This window comes from Pelophylax lessonae (assembly GCF_965119305.1).
Source record: "Pelophylax lessonae genome assembly, chromosome: 1".
NCBI lineage: Eukaryota > Metazoa > Chordata > Amphibia > Anura > Ranidae > Pelophylax > Pelophylax lessonae.
The window spans coordinates 353143812-353164423 of record NC_138768.1 but is presented as its reverse complement, the minus strand read 5'-3'; the positions used below and the strand labels follow the sequence as shown (position 1 = coordinate 353164423).

At 46.9% G+C, this 20612-nt stretch overlaps 1 protein-coding gene across 1 annotated transcript in view; it reads right to left on the bottom strand.

Annotated features, from left to right (window-relative positions):
• Positions 1-522, bottom strand: part of GKAP1 (G kinase anchoring protein 1) — a 110460-nt gene extending 109938 nt beyond the window's left edge. Inside the window, exon 1 of the mRNA XM_082243784.1 lies at positions 478-522. The gene's annotated coding sequence lies outside the window, so the exon portion shown is untranslated. The remainder of the gene's footprint in view (positions 1-477) is intronic.
• Positions 523-20612: the final 20090 nt, after the last annotated feature.

Sequence of the window (20612 nt, the reverse complement as noted above, 5' to 3'; positions counted from 1 at the left end):
ATGATACACTGTGGTCAGTTTACAGGGGAGAGGGTAGAAACTGGCAGGATCAGGCATGTTTTTTTTGTTTTTTTTTTAAAGCTTTACAGGGGACCAAATGACACAGCACAAGTGCTTTAAAAAAAAAAATGTCACCATGGCAGTGACTATGACAGTGGTTGTCAGCTGGCCCCTAGAATATGTGTACTTCTATTATGCCAAGGTAGATCGATGGAACTAATGCAGCTCATTCATCTAGTACAGCTCTAAAGCCTGCTCAGAGGGGCACATGCTGCGGGAATCAATAGGTATCATGTATAAAACTGGTGCTATAATGGGTAGAGTTATCAGGTCTGGGGTACAGCTCCTATATAAAGAGGTCACCTGATCTCTGCAATAAGCAGGTTCACCAGCACTGGATATCCACCTACCTAGGAATCCATCCATCAGCCCAGACATGTATGTGGATGTACAGTATTAGGCAGGGAGCCCACTTACTTCCAATAGCAGGATGATGTCACTGCTGGAGATGGGATGAGTGTCCCTTCTTCTGACTGACACTAACACACGGTCCCTGCTTTGTTGTACAGCTAGTGCTGGCTGTGTGTCTCCGGGGAGGACGGGCTCTGGCCCTGGCTATGGACAGTCACAGGGAAAGTCAGTGCTGGAGCAGAGCGAAGACAACGGGGAGTGACGAGACAAGTCTGCCGTCTGCCCGTACTACGGAACTCCCTCTGACACCTGCCTCTAGTAGCAGCTGCACGCACATATTCACTACGGCGGCCCGGCGGGGACAAAAGTCTCTGGTCGGAGGGCGAGCTCCACCTGACGTTCACAGGGTGCTTCTGCGGGTGGATAGCGTTACTAACAAGGGGCGGAGATAGACACTTGCATTAGGAAGCATCATGGGCGGGGATAAGCTAGAGTCGTAAGAAGCATAATAGGCGGGGACAGGCTAGGGTTGTAGAAAGCATAGGTAGGGGATAAAGTAGGGTAGTAGGAAGCATAATGGGCGGGGATAAATGATGCTGAAGTTGGTTTCTTATTCGTCCAGTTTCTTATTCACTGAAGTTGGTTTCTTATTCGGCAGTTTCTTATACATTACTATGACAAATAAACCTTTTTTCCTCTTATTCCTCTGCAATAAATCTGTTTTTTTCTACATAAATGTTAAATATTATTTGTGAACAATCAGATTAATAAAAAAAATCTAGATTATTTGTTGTTTTTACTGAAAAAAAACGATAGTGAAAAATGGATGAAAAAATATGCATTTTGAATAAGTAACTGAGGACTTTAAGGGGTTAAACGCTGTTGGGCCACTGATCTAAGGGTGGAAATACAAAGAGTAAGGACCCCTCCATAATACCCAACTGTACCCAGCCTGGCCCAAACTGTGGATTGGCAGGAAAACAGGTGCCAACCTTGCCAACTATATACATTTTCAGCATTTTGAATAAGTAACTGAGGAATTTAAGGGGTTAAACGCTGTTGGGCCACTGATCTAAGGGTGGAAATATAAAGAGTAAAGACCCCTCCATAATACCCAACTGAATCCAGCCTGGCCCAAACTGTGGATTGGCATGAAAACTGGTGCCAACCTTGCCAACTATATACATTTTCAGCATTTTGAATAAGTAACTGAGGGATTTAAGGGGTTAAATGCTGTTGGGCCACTGATCTAAGGGTGGCAATATAAAGAGTAAGGACCCCTCCATAATACCCAACTGTATCCAGCCTGGCCCAAACTGTGGATTGGCATGAAAACAGGTGCCAACCTTGCCAACTATATAAATTTTCAGCATTTTGAATAAGTAACTGAGGAATTTAAGGGGTTAAATGCTGTTGGGCCACAGAGTTAAGGGTGGAAATATAAAGAGTAAGGACCCTTCCATAATACCCAACTGTACCCAGCCTGGCCCAAACTGTGGATTTGCAGGAAAACAGGTGCCAACCTTGCCAACTATATACATTTTCAGCATTTTCAATAAGTAACTGGTGATTTTAAGGGGTTAAACGCATTTGGGCCACTGATCTAAGGGAGGGTGGAATTATAAAGGGTATGGACCCCTCCATAATACCCAAATGTATCCAGCCTGGCCCAAACTGTGGATTGGCATGAAAACAGGTGCCAACCTTGCCAACTATATACATTTTCAGAATTTTCAATAAGTAACTGGTGATTTTAAGGGGTTAAACGCATTTGGGCTACTGATCTAAGAGTGGAAATATAAAGAGTAAGGACCCCTCCATAATACCCAACTGTACCCAGCCTGGCCCAAAGTGGGGATTGGCAAGAAAACAGGTGCCAACCTTGCCAACTATATTCATTTTCAGCATTTTCAATAAGTAACTGGTGATTTTAAGGGGTTAAACGCATTTGGGCCACTAATCTAAGGGTGGAAATATAAAGAGTAAGGGCCCCTCCATAATACCCAACTGTATCCAGCCTGGCCCAAACTGGGGATTGGCAAGAAAACAGGTGCCAACCTTGCCAACTATCTACATTTTCCTTAAATTCCCCAGTTACTTATTCAAAATGCTGAAAATGTATATAGTTGGCAAGGTTGGCACCTGTTTTCCTGCCAATCCACAGTTTGGGCTAGGCTGGATTCAGTTGAGTATTATGGAGGGGTCCTTACTCTTTGTATTTCTACCCTTAGATCAGTGGCCCAACAGCATTTAACCCCTTAAATTCCTCAGTTACTTATTCAAAATGCTGAAAATGTATATAGTTGGCAAGGTTGGCACCTGTTTTCCTGCCAATCCCCAGTTTGGGCCATGCTGTGTACAGTTGGGTATTATGGAGGGGTCCTTACTCTTTGTATTTCCACCCTTAGATTAGTGGCCCAACAGCGTTTAACCCCTTAAATTCCTTATTTACTTATTCAAAATGATGAAAATGTATATAGTTGGCAAGGTTGGCACCTGTTTTCTTGCCAATCCACAGCTTGGGCCAGGCTGGATAAAGTTGGGTATTATGGAGGGGCCCTTACTCTTTATATTTCCACCCTTAGATTAGTGGCCCAACAGCGTTTAACCCCTTAAAATCCCCAGTTACTTATTCAAAATGCTGAAAATGTATATAGTTGGCAAGGTTGGCACCTGTTTTAATGCCAATCCACAGTTTGGGCCAGGCTGGATACAGTTGGATATTATGGAGGGGCCCTTACTCTTTATATTTCCACCCTTAGATCAGTGGCCCAACAGCATTTAACCCCTTAAATTCCTCAGTTACTTATTCAAAATGCTGAAAATGTATAAAGTTGGCAAGGTTGGCACCTGTTTTCCTGCCAATCCCCAGTTTGGGTCATGCTGTGTACAGTTGGGTATTATGGAGGGGTCCTTACTCTTTGTATTTCCACCCTGAGATTAGTGGCCCAACAGCGTTTAACCCCATAAATTCCTCAGTTACTTATTCAAAATGATGAAAATGTATATAGTTGGCAAGGTTGGCACCTGTTTTCTTGCCAATCCACAGTTTGGGCCAGGCTGGGTACAGTTGGTTATAATGGAGGGGCCCTTACTCTTTATATTTCCACCCTTAGATCAGTGGCCCAACAGCATTTAACCCCCTAAATTCCTCAGTTACTCATTCAAAATGCTGAAAATGTGTATAGTTGGCAAGGTTGGCACCTGTTTTCCTGCCAATCCCCAGTTTGGGCCATGCTGTGTACAGTTGGGTATTATGGAGGGGTCCTTACTCTTTGTATTTCCACCCTTAGATTAGTGGCCCAACAGCGTTTAACCCCTTAAAATCACCAGTTACTTATTCAAAATGCTGAAAATGTATATAGTTGGCAAGGTTGGCACCTGTTTTAATGCCAATCCACAGTTTGGGCCAGGCTGGATTCAGTTGGGTATTATGGAGGGGTCCTTACTCTTTGTATTTCCACCCTTAGATTAGTGGCCCAACAGCGTTTAACCCCTTAAATTCCTCAGTTACTTATTTAAAATGCATATTTTTTTATCCATTTTTCACTATCGTTTTTTTTAGTAAAAACAACAAATAATCTAAATTTTTTTTATTAATCTGATTGTTCACAAATAATATTTAACATTTATGTAGAAAAAAAACAGATTTACTGCAGAGGAATAAGAGGAAAAAAAGGTTTATTTGTCATAGTAATGTATAAGAAACTGCCGAATAAGAAACCAACTTCAGTGAATAAGAAACTGGACGAATAAGAAACCAACTTCAGCCTCGTCGGGGATAAACTAGGGTAGTAAGAAGCATAATGGGTGGGAATAAGCTAGGGTGGTAGGAAGCATAATGTGCAGGGATAAACTAGGGTTGTAGAAAGCATAATGGGCGGGGATAGGTTAGGTTATATGAAGCATAATGGATGGGGATAGGTTAGGGTTATATGAAGCATAATGGGTGGGGATAGGTTAGGGTTATATGCAGTGGCGGCTGGTGCTCGAAAATTTTTTTGGGGGGGGGGGGGGCGCAAACAGAAAAATGTAATAGGCATTGCTTTGCGGCAAAAAACGCTGTAAAAAAATTGCGTGACTTTGAGGTCATAAAAGTGTGAAAGGGGCCTTCAGTAATCAATGTATAGTGTGCCCCCTTCAATGCAGAGTGACCAGCGTGCCCCCTGTCAATGCAGAGTGACCAGCGTGCCCCCTTTCAATGCAGAGTGACCAGTGTGCCCCCTTTCAATGCACAGTGACCAGCGTGCCCCCTTTCAATGCAGCGTGACCAGCGTGCCCCCTTTCAATGCAGAGTACCAGCGTTCCCCCTTTTAATACAGAGTGACCAGCGTCCCCCCTTTCAATGCAGAGTGACCAGCGTGTCCCCTTTCAATGCAGAGTGACCAGCTTCCCCCTGTAAATGCTGAATGACCAGCGTTTCCCCTTCCAATGCAGGGTGACCAGCGTGCCGTGCCCCCTTTCAATGCAGAGTGACCAGCATGCCCCCTTTCAATGCAGAGTGACCAGCGTGCCCCTTACAATGCAGACTGACCAGCGTGCCCCCTTTCAATGCAGACTGACCAGCGTGCCCCCTATCTTTTTTTTTTTTTAAGTCAATTTTATTGAGTTTTATACAAATATAACAAACAGTGCAAGTCGGTTAAAGCGTTTGGAATACAAATGCTTACTGCAGTAATAGAAAACAGTGTGGTATATGAAACATCTCATTATTGAAAAACATATATGCTACAAAGCATGAACCAACAGTACAACCAGTACCTGAGGAACAAAGAGAAGTCATTTCCATATCAAACATATCTGAACAGGAAATTAATATAATCCGACATATGTGTGCACACGCTCCTCCGAGGCACCCTATTGGGAGCACTCTTTGCCCCGAGGGAGCGCCCGCACCACGCTTTTGCTGCCTCTACCAAGTATCTTAGGGATTCACTGTGAAAGGGCCATAAACACATCCCAGAGGTTCCACCTGTCCTTAAATTGTTTATAGTTGTGTGTGGAGCACGATAGTATCTTTTCAGTGTGCCACCTTTTAATGCAGAGTGACCAGCATGCCCCCTGTCAATGCAGAGTGACCAGCGTGCCCCCTGTCAATGCAGAGTGACCAGCCTTCCCCCTTTCAATGCAGAGTGACCAGCGTGCCGTGCTCCTTTCAATGCAGAGTTACCAGTGTGCCCCCTTTCAATGCAGAGTGACCAGCGTGCCCCCTTTCAATGCAGAGTGACCAGCATTCCCCCTTTCAATGCAGAGTGACCAGCGTGCCCCCTTTCAATGCAGAGTGACCAGCGTTCCCCCTTTCAATGCAGAGTGACCAGCATGCTCCCTTTCAATGCAGAGTGACCAGTGTGCCCCCTTTCAATGCAGAGTGACCAGTTTGCCCCCTTTCAATGCAGAGTGACCAGCGTGCCGTGCCCCCTTTCAATGCAGAGTGACCAGCGTGCCGTGCCCCCTTTCACTGCAGAGTGACCAGCGTGCCCCCTTTCACTGCAGAGTGACCAGCGTGCCATGCCCCCTTTCACTGCAGAGTGACCAGTGTTTACCCTTTCAATGAAGTGACCAGCGTGCCCCCTTTCAATGCAGAGGAAACATAATGGGCAGGGATAAACTAGGGTTATAGAAAGCATAATAGGCGGGGATAGGCTAGGGTTATAGGAAGCATAATGGGCGGGAATAGGCTAGGCTTGTAGGAAGCAGAATGGGCAGGGATAAACTAGGGTTATAGAAAGCATAATGGGCAGGGATAGGCTAGGGTTATAGGAAGCATAATGGGCGGGAATAGGCTAGGGTTGTAGGAAGCATAATGGATGGGGACAGGCTAGGGTTATAGGAAGCATAATGCGCAGGTATAGGCTAGGGTTATAGGAAACATAATGGGCAGGTATAGGCTAGGGTTATAGGAGGCATAATGGACAGGGATAAACTAGGGTTATAGAAAGTATAATTGGGTGGGGATAGACTAGGGTTTTAGGAAGCATAATGGGCGGGGATAGGCTAGGATCGTAGGAAGCATAATGGGTGGGGATAGGCTAGGGTTATAGGAAGCATAATGGGCGGGGATAGGCTAGGGTTATAGAAAGCATAATAGGCAGGGATAGGTTAGGGTTATAGGAAGTATAATGGGCAGAGATAGGCTAGGGTTGTAGAAAGCAAAATGGGCGGGGATAGGCTAGGGTTATAGGAAGCATAATGGGCGGGGATAGGCAAGGGTTATAGGATGCATAATGGCAGGGATAGGCTGATGTTGTAGAAAGCATAATGGGCGGGGATAGGCTAGGGTTGTAGGAAGCATAATGGACGGGGATAAACTAGAGTTATAGAAAGCATAATGGGCGGGGATAGGCTAGGGTTATAGGAAGCATAATGGGCAGGGATAGGCTAGGGTTATAGAAAGCATAATGGGCGGAATAGGCTAGGGTTATAGGAAGCATAATGGGCGGGAATAGGCTGGGGTTATAGGAAGCATAATGAGCGGGGATAGGCTAGGGTTATAGAAAGCATAATGGGTGGGAATAGGCTAGGGTTATAGGAAGCATAATGGGCGGGAATAGGTTAGGGTTATAGGAAGCATAATGGGCGGGAATAGGCTAGGGTGGTAGAAAGCATAATGGGCGGTGATAGGCTAGGGTTTTAGGAAGCATAATGGGCGGGAATAGGCTAGGGTTGTAGGAAGCATAATGGGCAGGGATAAACTAGGGTTATAGAAAGCATAATGGGCGGGGATAGGCTAGGGTTGTAAGAAGCATAATGGGCGGGGATAGGCTAGGGTTGTAGGAAGCATAATGGGCGGGGTTAGGCTAGGGTCGTAGGAAGCATAATGGGCGGGGATAGGCTAGGGTTATAGGAAGCATAATGGGCGGGGATAGGCTAGGGTTATATAAAGAATAATGGGCGGGGATAGGCTAGCGTTGTAGAAAGCATAATGGGTGGGGATAGGCTAGGGTTATAGGAAGCATAATGTGCGGGGAAAAGCTAGGGTTATAGGATGCATAATGGGCGGGGATAGGCTGGGTTTGTAGAAAGCATAATGGGCGGGTATAGGCTAGGGTTATAGGAAGCATAATTGGTGGGGATAGGCTAGGGTTATAGGAAGCATAAGGGGCGGGGATAGGCTAGAGTTATAGGAAGCATAATGGACAGGTATAGCCTAGGGTTGTAGGAAGCATAATGGACGGGGATAGGCTAGGGTTATAGGAAGCATAATGGGCAGGGATAGGCTAGGGTTATAGGAGGCATAATGGGCGGGGATAGGCTAGGTTTATAGGAAGCATAATGGGCGGGAATAGGCTAGGGTTGTAGGAAGCATAATGGACGGGGATAAACTAGGGTTATAGAAAGCATAATGGGCGGGGATAGGCTAGGGTTATAGGAAGCATAATGGGCGGGAATAGGCTAGGGTTGTAGGAAGCATAATGGACGGGGACAGGCTAGGGTTATAGGAAGCATAATGCGCAGGTATAGTCTAGGGTTATAGGAGGCATAATGGACAGGGATAAACTAGGGATATAGAAAGTATAATTGGGTGGGGATAGACTAGGGTTTTAGGAAGCATAATGGGCGGGGATAGGCTAGGATCGTAGGAAGCATAATGGGTGGGGATAGGCTAGGGTTATAGAAAGCATAATGGGCGGGGATAGGCTAGGGTTATAGAAAGCATAATAGGCAGGGATAGGCTAGGGTTATAGGAAGTATAATGGGCAGAGATAGGCTAGGGTTGTAGAAAGCAAAATGGGCGGGGATAGGCTAGGGTTATAGGAAGCATAATGGGCGGGGATAGGCAAGGGTTATAGGATGCATAATGGCAGGGATAGGCTGATGTTGTAGAAAGCATAATGGGCCTTTTAAGTGTTTTCTCCGTGGGATTCTTATAGCTAATGTTAAGAAGGTCCAGAACAGGTCTAAATGTTTTGAGGAACAACTCTCCCAGTGCGCACAGCGGCTGGAGCAGGAATACTTGCTCAATCCCACTGATGATACGAGGGCGGCATGGCTCTCGGCTCAGTCAGTGTGGGTTGGGGAAGTTCGATCCAAGGCGGACAAAAAGCGATTTTTTGCCAAAACAGCATTTTATGAGGAGGGGGAAAGGACGGGCCGCATGTTGTCGAGAATGGTGGGGGCACGCCCCTCGGTTCCTCCCATAGGGGCTCTCCGGCTGCCTGGGGGAGCTTTGGTTAATACGCAGGATACAATTATGACTGAACTGGTGAGATTTTACAAGGACCTGTACGCCTCGCGGGCTAATTACAGCCCGGAAGAGCTGCAGGAATATTTAGGTGCCACTCCTCTACCGCAGTTGACGGAGGAACAACGGATGCAGCTCGAAGCGCCGATTATGGAACAGGAGTTGCTAGAAGCGGTGGCCCTCTTTCCGGGATCTAAGGCTCCCGGGGATGATGGCCTTCCTGCTGAAATCTATCAAAACTATTCTGGGTTGTTGATACCGAAATTATTAGAGGTGTTTAAGAGGGCCAGGGAGGTGGGGACTCTTCCGGAGTCTATGACAAGGGCGAGCATCATATTACTGCTTAAACCAGATAAACCCCCCACGGACCCGGGATCCTACAGACCCATCTCCTTGCTCCAAACAGATGTCAAGTTACTGGCTAAAGTTTTGGCGCGTAGAGTTAACAAGGTTATAACACACATCATACATGAAGACCAGGCGGGATTTATGCCCAATAGATCTACGGCCCTTAACCTGCGTCGCCTGTTTGTTGCGATTCAGACGCCGGCGGATAACGCGGGGGAGAGGGCGTTGCTGTCCCTGGATGCCAACAAGGCATTTGACAGCGTTGAGTGGTGATACCTCTGGGCGACCATGGAATCCTTTGGTTTTGGCCCTATTTTCCTGTCCTGGGTGAAGTTATTGTACTATCAACCGGCGGCTTCCATTAGGGAGGGAGGTAGGGTCTCTGCATGCTTTTCTCTGGGAAGAGGGACGAGGCAGGGGTGTCCGCTGTCACCCCTATTGTTTGCCATAGCGATAGAGCCCCTTGCAGCGCGCATTAGGGCCCAGCAGTCCATCGTGGGGTTCCGCTATGGTCCCTATCAGGATAAAGTCCTGCTCTACGCGGACGATATGCTACTGACGTTGGGAGATACTGATGTTTCCCTGAGCACTGTTATGGCGGTTATTACTGAGTTTGGTCGGTTTTCCGGACTCACTATAAACTGGTCCAAATCGGCCCTTCTGCAGTTAGACAGGGAGGTTGCCCCTTCCCCGGGTCCCCACTGTCCGGTGCCCGTGGTCCAGCAGTTTAAATATCTGGGAGTCGTGGTTTCTGCGGATCCAAAACAGTATGGCTCACTTAATATTAGTCCCCTTCTCACCAGATTCCGTGATAAAATCAGGACTTGGAACAAACTCTGGCTTTCACTAGCCGGTAGGGTTAACCTTATAAAGATGGTATTGATGCCGCAATTATTATATTTCCTCCATAATTCTCCTGCTGTAGTTCCACTGCACACCTTTCGCATAGTTAATACTCTATTCCGAACCCTTCTGTGGAAGGGTAAGGCAGCTAGAGTACGTTTGGAGCAATTACAGAAACCTCGCGAGGGGGGGGGCCTCGCTCTTCCCAATCCGTGGTTGTACTATCTGTCCTCCCAGTTGCAGCATCTGGTGGGGGCGGTGTCCGGGACGCATACTGGCGCGGCACTGGGGGTTATGCAGTGGTTTGCAGGCGCGCGAGGGGTGCCAGAAGGTCTTGAGGCGCAGCTTTAACTAAACCCAACAAGCGTTTCCCGACATATAGATTATTACAAAAAATATGGGACAAAACTAAACAACTTCAGGGAGCCATGGGCTACACTAATTTCAGTCCGATTTGGGACAATAAGACTTATCCTGAATTATGTAAGTTGGACCAGGCAGATAGGTGGCGAGTATACGGGGTGACTCACCTTACGCATGTTTTGTGGGAGGGGTCCCTCCTGACTTTTGAGCAGCTTAAGGAGCGATTCTCGCTGCCGGACAGTATGCGGTTTTATTACTTTCAATTGCGACACGCGATGAGGGTGCAGGCAGCCCGGGGACAGCTCTTCCTGTCCCTGACTCCTGTTTTCTTCCTTATGCAACAATATACGGACACCAAAGGCTTCATATCTGGCTGCTACGCCTCTCTTCTGGGTTCGTTTTTGGGAAAATACCCGAGCTCGGCTTGTGACCATTGGAGCGAGGACGTGGGGGAGATCCCGGGGGAACTGTGGGAGGAGGCCTTGGAGGCAGTTCATAGCTGCTCTCTCAACGTCTCCCACCAGGTGTCACAGCTGTACATCCTACTTAGAGTGCATCACACCCCCCTGAAGCTTCATGCTATGGGTCTTCGTGACGATGATCTCTGTGGACGATGCCAGAGAGAGAAAGGGGACTTGATTCACTTGTTGTGGAGATGTCCAAAGTTGCACAGGTACTGGTCCACGGTGATATCTGCCATTAATGGGGCTCTGGGGGTGGACATCCCTAGGGATCCCAGACACTGTATTCTTGGGATACTGGAGTCGATAGTGGAGGATGGGTTTCTGAGAGAGGCCGCCGCTCGGGCGCTCTTTCAGGCCCGTTTAATCATCTTGAGACACTGGATAGCACAGGCAGCACCTACATACAGGATGTGGCTGGAACAGATGGGTTCCACTTTACGTATAGAAAGCATAATGGGCGGGGATAGGCTAGGGTTGTAGGAAGCATAATGGACGGGGATAAACTAGAGTTATAGAAAGCATAATGGGCGGGGATAGGCTAGGGTTATAGGAAGCATAATGGGCAGGGATAGGCTAGGGTTATAGAAAGCATAATGGGCGGAATAGGCTAGGGTTATAGGAAGCATAATGGGCGGGAATAGGCTAGGGTTATAGGAAGCATAATGGGCGGGGATAGGCTAAGGTTATAGAAAGCATAATGGGTGGGAATAGGCTAGGGTTATAGGAAGCATAATGGGCGGGAATAGTCTAGGGTTATAGGAAGCATAATGGGCGGGAATAGGCTAGGGTGGTAAAAAGCATAATGGGCGGTGATAGGCTAGGGTTTTAGGAAGCATAATGGGCGGGAATAGGCTAGGGTTGTAGGAAGCATAATGGGCAGGGATAAACTAGGGTTATAGAAAGCATAATGGCGGGGATAGGCTAGGGTTGTAAGAAGCATAATGGGCGGGGATAGGCTAGGGTTGTAGGAAGCATAATGGACGGGGTTAGGCTAGAGTCGTAGGAAGCATAATGGGCGGGGATAGGCTAGGGTTATAGGAAGCATAATGGGCAGGGATAGGCTAGGGTTATATAAAGAATAATGGGCGGGGATAGGCTAGGGTTGTAGAAAGCATAATGGGTGGGGATAGGCTAGGGTTATAGGAAGCATAATGTGCGGGGAAAAGCTAGGGTTATAGGATGCATAATGGGCGGGGATAGGCTGGGTTGTAGAAAGCATAATGGGTGGGTATAGGCTAGGGTTATAGGAAGTATAATTGGTGGGGATAGGCTAGGGTTATAGGAAGCATAAGGGGCGGGGGTAGGCTAGGGTTAAAGGAAGCATAATGGGCAGGTATAGCCTAGGGTTGTAGGAAGCATAATGGACGGGGATAGGCTAGGGTTATAGGAAGCATAATGGGCAGGGATAGGCTAGGGTTATAGTTGGCATAATGGGCGGGGATAGGCTAGGTTTATAGGAAGCATAATGGGCGGGAATAGGCTAGGGTTGTAGGAAGCATAATGGGCGGGGATAAACTAGGGTTATAGAAAGCATAATGGGCGGGATAGGCTAGGGTTATAGGAAGCATAATGGGCGGGAATAGGCTAGGGTTGTAGGAAGCATAAGGGGCAGGGATAGGCTAGAGTTATAGGAAGCATAATGGGCGGGGATAGGCCAGGGTTATAGGAAGCATAATGGGTGGGGTTAAGCTAAGGTTATAGGAAGCATAATGGGCAGGAATAGGCTAGGGTTATAGGAAGCATAAAAGGCGGGAATAGGCTAGGGTTATAGGAAGCATAATGGGCGGGAATAGGCTAGGGTGGTAGAAAGCATAATGGGCAGGTATAGGCTGGGGTTTTAGGAAGCATAATGGGCAGGGATAGGCTAGGGTTATAGGAAGCATAATGGGCAGGGATAAAATAGGGTTATAGAAAGCATAATGGGCGGGGATAGGCTAGGGTTATAGGAAGCATAATGGGTGGGGTTAAGCTAAGGTTATAGGAAGCATAATGGGCAGGAATAGGCTAGGGTTATAGGAAGCATAATAGGCGGGAATAGGCTAGGGTTATAGGAAGCATAATGGGTGGGAATAGGCTAGGGTGGTAGAAAGCATAATGGGCAGGTATAGGCTGGGGTTTTAGGAAGCATAATGGGCGGGGATAGGCTAGGGTTGTAAGAAGCATAATGGGCGGGGATAGGCTAGGGTTGTAGGAAGCATAATGGACGGGGTTAGGCTAGGGTCGTAGGAAGCATAATGGGCGGGGATAGGCTAGGGTTATAGGAAGCATAATGGGCGGGGATAGGCTAGGGTTATATAAAGAATAATGGGCGGGGATAGGCTAGGGTTGTAGAAAGCATAACGGGTGGGGATAGGCTAGGGTTATAGGAAGCATAATGTGCGGGGAAAAGCTAGGGTTATAGGATGCATAATGGGTGGGGATAGGCTGGGTTGTAGAAAGCATAATGGGTGGGTATAGGCTAGGGTTATAGGAAGTATAATTGGTGGGGATAGGCTAGGGTTATAGGAAGCATAAGGGGCGGGAATAGGCTAGGGTTATAGGAAGCATAATGGGCAGGTATAGCCTAGGGTTGTAGGAAGCATAATGGACGGGGATAGGCTAGGGTTATAGGAAGCATAATGGGCAGGGATAGGCTAGGGTTATAGTTGGCATAATGGGCGGGGATAGGCTAGGTTTATAGGAAGCATAATGGGCGGGAAAAGGCTAGGGTTGTAGGAAGCATAATGGGCGGGGATAAACTAGGGTTATAGAAAGCATAATGGGCAGGATAGGCTAGGGTTATAGGAAGCATAAGGGGCAGGGATAGGCTAGAGTTATAGGAAGCATAATGGGCGGGGATAGGCCAGGGTTATAGGAAGCATAATGGGTGGGGTTAAGCTAAGGTTATAGGAAGCATAATGGGCAGGAATAGGCTAGGGTTATAGGAAGCATAATAGGCGGGAATAGGCTAGGGTTATAGGAAGCATAATGGGCGGGAATAGGCTAGGGTGGTAGAAAGCATAATGGGCAGGTATAGGCTGGGGTTTTAGGAAGCATAATGGGCAGGGATAGGCTAGGGTTTTAGGAAGCATAATGGGCAGGGATAAACTAGGGTTATAGAAAGCATAATGGGCGGGGATAGGCTAGGGTTGTAGGAAGCATAATGGGGGGAGATAAACTAGGGTTGTAGGAAGCATAATTGGCGGGGATAGGCTAGGGTTATAGGAAGCATAATGGGCGGGAATAGGCTGGGGTTATAGGAAGAATAATGGGCGGGAATAGGCTAGGGTTATAGGAAGCATAATGGGTGGGGATAAGCTAGGGTTATAGGAAGCATAATGGGCGGGGATAGCCTGGGGTTATAGGAAGAATAATGGGCGGGTATGGGCTAGGGTTATATTGGTTAGCATAATGGGCGGGGATAGGCTAGGGTTTTAGGAAGCATAATGGGTGGGTATAGGCTAGGGTTTTAGGAAGCATAATGGGTGGGTATAGGCTAGGGTTATAGGAAGCATAATGGGCGGGGATAGTTAGGAAGCAGAGCCTTTCACTCCACAAATACACATGTTGGTGATTTCTCTTCACCAGAAAGTTTTTAGAACACTGGTTCCTGACTATTTCCATATCCACTCACCAGTGTTCTACCAAAAAACTCCAACTTGCCATGAACTCCAACTACGTTACTTCCGGTGAGTGTACACCAGGAATATCTGGAGATTTCGACCGCTTGGTGTTTTCACAGAACACCAGCAGCCTATACACTCCAGTAGATGCTATAATGAGTGGACATTGTTAGTCCGCCCGCTAATTGTCGCTGCCTGGGAGGCGGCCACGTTTTTGGTTACTAACACGTTACGGGTTCCACCCATTTTTAGGGTGGCACATTTTCCCAATACTACAGCAGCCGCTCCCCTTTCTCCCTGTGGCAGCTGTACAGGAAGAAGTTACCTGTGCTAGCTGTCACTTTTTAAATTCGTACCGCCCACACTGCTCTGTGTGTAAATGAGCTACAAGCCCCGATCCTTTGCGGTTTTCTGCTTGTCCGCCGTGGTACTTCTCAATGAACTACCATTCGCACTGTGGTAGTTCATTGATTTGTTAGGGTCAGGGTATCTACCTGCCTGTAGAGGATGTACACCTGTACACAGATACACTGACAGGTCTGCAGGAGACCTGCATGGCACCAGAGATCTTCTGATCACTGGTGCAATGCCTTACAGGTTTCAAAAGAAAGAATAATAATAAACCTCTGTAAAAGGTGAACTTATCCTTTAACCACCAGCTCAGCAGAATCTGAGAGGAGGAGCAAGTGTGAATGAGGAAGTTCTGTCTTCCTCCAGGAGCTGGAGCAAACAAGTGATGTCATTGGTTGTTAGGATGCCAGCAGTCCTAGCAACCAAGGATTGTGGATGGGGGGGGGGGGCAGTGGAGGGTGGTGTGCAGAGTTCTAGAGCCCTCGCTTAGGTAGTGCAGTACAACCCCTGGCAAAAAGTATAAAATTACCACTCTTGGAAAATGTTTATTCAATTGTTTAATTGTGTAGAAAAAAAAAATGAATCACAGGCATGCCTCAAAACTATTTTCATTTAACATTCCAACCTTCTGGCTTTAAGAAACACTGTAGTCATTTGCAACTGTTTTTGTCGATCAAACAGAGGAAAAAATATGGAATCACCATGTACTTTGCAGTTGTAAAACAAACATCTGCATTAGAATACATCTGCTAATTAGTTTGCAGTTAAAAAAGAGGGCTTGCACACCTAGGTGAGCTGTTGCACCAACCTGATTGGAATGAATCATGGCTCCAACACGAGAGACATTAGTTGAAACAAAGGAGAGGATTATAAAACTTAAGTGCAGGTTCACTCATATGCCATGCGGGAACCCTGTGAATCCACTGCGGATTCCCGCATCGCACTTGGACTCGCAGGTAGTTCACACTGCCATATGCAAATTGCTGGGGGTGTCAATGCAAAGTTTACGACTCCCCCAGATCAGTTCGCATATTGTAGTGCGAACTGTCAATTCGAACACCCATGCGATCCGATTCTGGTGCGGACCAAAAAAAGGGTCCTGTGCAACTTTGGTTCGAATGCGATGCAAATTCAGCCATACAATCTGCATGGCTGAGTTCGCAACGCACAGACATTGCATGTGATTTGCAGAGCATTGCGGTGCGAATCACATGCGATGTCTGACATCGCATATGTGTGAACCGGCACTCAAGAAGATAAATTATCACAGAATGTTGCAAAAGATGTTGGTGGTTCCCAGTCTGCTGTGTCTAAACACTGGACCAAGTACAAGTCAAATAGGAAGGTTGTTAAAGGAAAGCGTACTGGTAAAAGTACATACAATAAAGCCAACACCTACAGAAAAAAACAAGGGTACAGTGGGCTAAAGAAAAGCAATCATGGACTGTGGATGACTGGATGAAAGTGATATTCAGTGATAAATCACAAATCTGCATTGGGCAGGGTGATGATGCTGAACTTTTGTTTGGTATTGTTACAATGAATTGTATGAAGAAGACTGCCTGAAGAAAACATGCAAATTTCCACAATCATTGGTGATATGGGGTTGCATGTCAGGTAAAGGTACTGGGGAGATGACAGTCAATAAATCTTCAATAAATGCACAAGTTTATATTGTGATTTTGGACACTTTTCCTAATCCTTCAATTGAAAGGATGTTTGGTGATGATGACATAATTTTTCAGGATGATAATGTATCTTGCCATAAGGTAAAAGCCGTGAAAACTTTCCTTCAAGAAGGACATATAATGTCAATGACATGGCCTGCAAATAGTCCGGACCTCAATCCAATTGAAAATCTATGGTGGAAATGAAAGAAAACGGTCCTTGACAAGACTCCAACCTGCAAAGCTGATCTGGCAACTGAAATAAGAGAAAGTTGAAGCCAGATTAATGAAGAATTCTGTTTGTCTATAGTTAAATCCATGCCTCAGAGAATTCAAGCTGTTATAAAAGCCAGAGGTGGTGCAACAAAGTATGTACTAGAGGTGTACTCTAGTGTTTTTTTTTTTTTCATGATTCCATATTTTCCTCAGAATTGAGTGATTCCATATTTTTTTCCTCAGCTTGATCTGCAAAAAACTGTTGCAATTGACTACAATTTTCTTTCTTTTTTAAGTGTTTCTTAAAGCCAGAAGTTTGAAATGTTGAATGAAAATAGTTTTGAGGCAAAGTAAACAAATGAATAAACATTTTCCAAGAGTGGTGATTCCATACTTTTTGCCAAGGGTTGTAGTAGAAACAGGGTCAGCGCTACCTGTAAGGTGACCAAGGCAGCCGCCTTGGGCACAACTCAGCAGGGGGCGCCAGCATCCTGCCTGCTGCACCCGGTCCCGGAATCAGTATGGACCGGCGGGTGGGGGCGGCGCTCCTCATGCTGTGCTGTGCCGCCTGAGCGCTTTTGTGAGGGCTCAGGGGGCTGAGGGCTCCAGCGTTGCCGAAATGACGAAATCTTCATAGGAAAGCACTGAAATGGTCAGTCTAATGCGCGTGCACGGCCGTTGCCACGCATGCGCATTAAATTTCCCAGCTGGCGGGGGAGACCTAATGCGCATGCGGGACAAAGGAGAGCAGGAAAGCCTGACCCTGCGCCGACTCCGCCGAGGTAAGTCACTCACTGAAGGGGTTTTAACCACTTCAGCAACTTGGGATGGGGGGTGGGAGCACTGGGAGGGAGATAGCAGCACTTAAGTTTAAATTAAAACTGCCAAACACCCCCTGTTACATGGTTTGACTGTAACAGACTGAAGTTTAATGAAATAGTAAAACGTTTTAGGCCCCAACACATTTCCATCATGTTATGGAAGTGTACTACACTACATGGTCTGGCTGCAACTTAGACTGAAGTTTAATGCAATAGTAAACATCGTGGGCCGAACACATGGGGGGTGGCAATTTTTTTTTGCCTAGGGCGGCAAAAATCATTTCACCGGCCCTGAGTAGAAACACAGAATAGGTCTTTCAGCTGCAGCTCAAAGATCAGTTCTGTTTAGTGAAGACTGTACTACATTCAACACACACACACACACACTGCCCTACAATCAGTAACAAGCCTTCTTCCCTAGTCTGGCTCTCATCTGTTGATGTGGAGGAGGAAGGATCAGACGGGCTGTGCTCTACTCCTCCTGTGCATACCCAGGGAAGGGCTCACCTGGCTCGCTCCTTCCTCATACCACAGTGCACACCAAGGCAACATCCTCTCTGCCGCTCACACTATACCCTTTCAGCAGCTCCCTCAGGGCTGTGGAGATAAAGTTACAGACTACTACTCAATCAGAGAACAGCACAGACAGCAGGAGCACTGCACTGGCAGAAAGGAGAAGAGGGAGAGAGAACACAGCCCGCACTGCCTTACCTCCATCGCTGAGCTGACAGGAGTAGTGATATCATGGTCACTACTCCTGTCAGCAGCAGTGTCCCTCTCAATGTGGCACCCAGGGCAGCTTCCCCCTTGCCACATTGAATGGGGCACCTGCCCTCCCCCCTAGTTTCGGCCCTGGATATACTGTAGTCATTAAGGGATGGACATGGTAAGCAACAAAACTCAGTTAGGGCCATGGCGTTTAAGCAATGCTCATTTGATAGTAAGGGGGCCAAAATATGCCAAGAAAATAACCCCCAATCCATTACACCACCAGCCTGAACCGTTGATACAAGGCAGGATGGATCCATGCTTTCATATTGCTTACGCCAAATTCTGACCCTAGCATTTGAATGTTGCAGCTGAAATTGAGACTCATCAGGCCAGGCAACATTTTTTCAATCTTCTATTGTCCAATTTTGGTGAGCCTGTGCTAATTGTAGCCTCAGTTTTCTGTTCTTAGCTGACAGGAGTGGCACCTGGTGTGGTCTTCTGCTGCTGTAGCCCATCTACTTCAAGGTTCGATGTGTTGAGCATTCAGAGATGGTATTCTACATACCTTGGTTGTAATGAATGGTTATTTGAGTTACAGTTGCCTTTCTATCATCTCAAATCAGTCTGCCCATTTTCCTCTGACCTTTTTACATCAACAAGGCTTTTTCCTCCACATAACTGCCGCACACTGGATATTTTCTCTTTTTCAAACCAGTCTCTGTAAACCCTAGACATGAATGTGGATAAAAATCGCCATAGATGAGCAGTTTTTGAACTACTCAGACCAGCCCGTCTGGCACTAACAACCATACCATATTCAAAGTCACTTAAATCCCCTTTTCTTCCCCATTCTGATGCTTTGTTTGAACTTCAGCAAGTCATCTTCACCACATAATGCTTTGAGTGGATGCCATGTGATGGCTGAGTAGCAATTTGTGTTACCAAGCAATTGAACAGGTGTAACTGATAAAGTGGCCGATGCGTGTACACCAACCAGACATAACATTATGACTGATGGCTGGTAAAGTGAATAATATCGATTATCTTGTTACAATGAATGAAAGTGGGAAGGATATATTAGGCAACAGGTGAACAAGTTGTCCCTATAGTTGATGTGTTGAAAGCAGAAAAAAATGGGCAAGTGTGAGGATTTTAGTAACTTGAGCAACAAGGGCCAAATTAAAATGGCTAGATGACTGGGTCAGAGCCTCTCCAAAACTACAGCTCATGTGGGATATTCCTGGTCTGCAGTGGTCAGGATGTATCAAAAGTGGTCCAAGGAAGGAAAACCGGCAACAGGGTCATGGGTGGCCAAGGCTCATTATTGCACATGGGGAGCAAAGGCTTGCCTGTGTAGTCTGATCCATTAGAGGAGCTACTTTAGTTCAAATTGCTAAAATAGTTAATATGTAAAGTGCTGCGTTACTTGACAGTGCTGTATAGGTACCTGCAATAGATAAATGCTGGTTCTGATATAAGTGTGTCAGAACACACAGTGCATCACAGTTTATTGTTTATTGGGCTGCATAGCTACAGACCAGTCGGGTGCCCATGCTAACCCCTATCCATAGCTATAAAATACCTACAAATGGGCATGTGAGCATCTGAACGGGACCCCAAAGCAATGGCAGAAGGTGGCCTGGTCTGATGAATTCAAGAATGGTTTGAGGAACACAAGTTGGAAGTGTTGACTTGGCCTCCAAATTCTTCAAATCTCAATCTAATTGAGCATCTGTGGCATGTGCTGGAAAAACAAGTCCGATCTATGGAGGCCCCACATCCTAACTTTTCGAAATAAGGTCTCATTTACACTTGCTTCAACTTTAACACACATTAAAGCGCCAACCACTTCAGTATGCCTTTTTGATGTGTTTTTGATGCTTTTTTTTTTAAACTTTGATGAAGCTTGGCAAATGTCCTGTGTGTTGAATTTCTATTTGTTTTCCCTGTTTTTCCTGCTTCTTTGAGGGGGCGGGGCGCTGAGGTCATCCAGTAGTGCCAGGGAGAAAGGGAATCTTCCTTTTCTGTGATCAGTCTAAGGTAGAGTAAGATAGGTGGGGGCTGTGCAAAGTAAGATGGGGGGGGGGGGCTGTGCAGACTGAGCTGGGGGGCTGTGCAGAGTAAGATAATGGGCCTGTGCAGACTGAGCTGGTGGGATGGGGGATGTGCAGACTGAGCTGGGGGGATTGTTCAGAATAGGGTAAGAGGCTGTGCAAACTGAGCTGGGGGGCTTGTGCAGAGTAAGATGGGGGCAGTGCAGACTGAGCTGGGGGCTGTGCAGACTAAGCTGGGAGGGGCTTTGCAGAGTAAGATGGGGGTCTGTTCAGACTGAGCTTGGGGGCTTGTGCAGAGTAAGATGGGAGGCTGTGCAGACTGAGATGGAGGGCTGTGCAGACCGAGCTGGGGGGCTGTGCAGAGTATGATGGGGGGCTGTGCAGACTGAGTTGGGAGGCTGTGCAGAGTAAGATGGGGGTCTGTTCAGACTGAGCTTGGGGGCTTGTGCAGAGTAAGATGGGAGGCTGTGCAGACTGAGATGGAGGGCTGTGCAGACCGAGCTGGGGGGCTGTGCAGAGTAAGATGGGGGGCTGTGCAGACTGAGTTGGCAGGCTGTGCAGAGTAAGATGGGGGTCTGT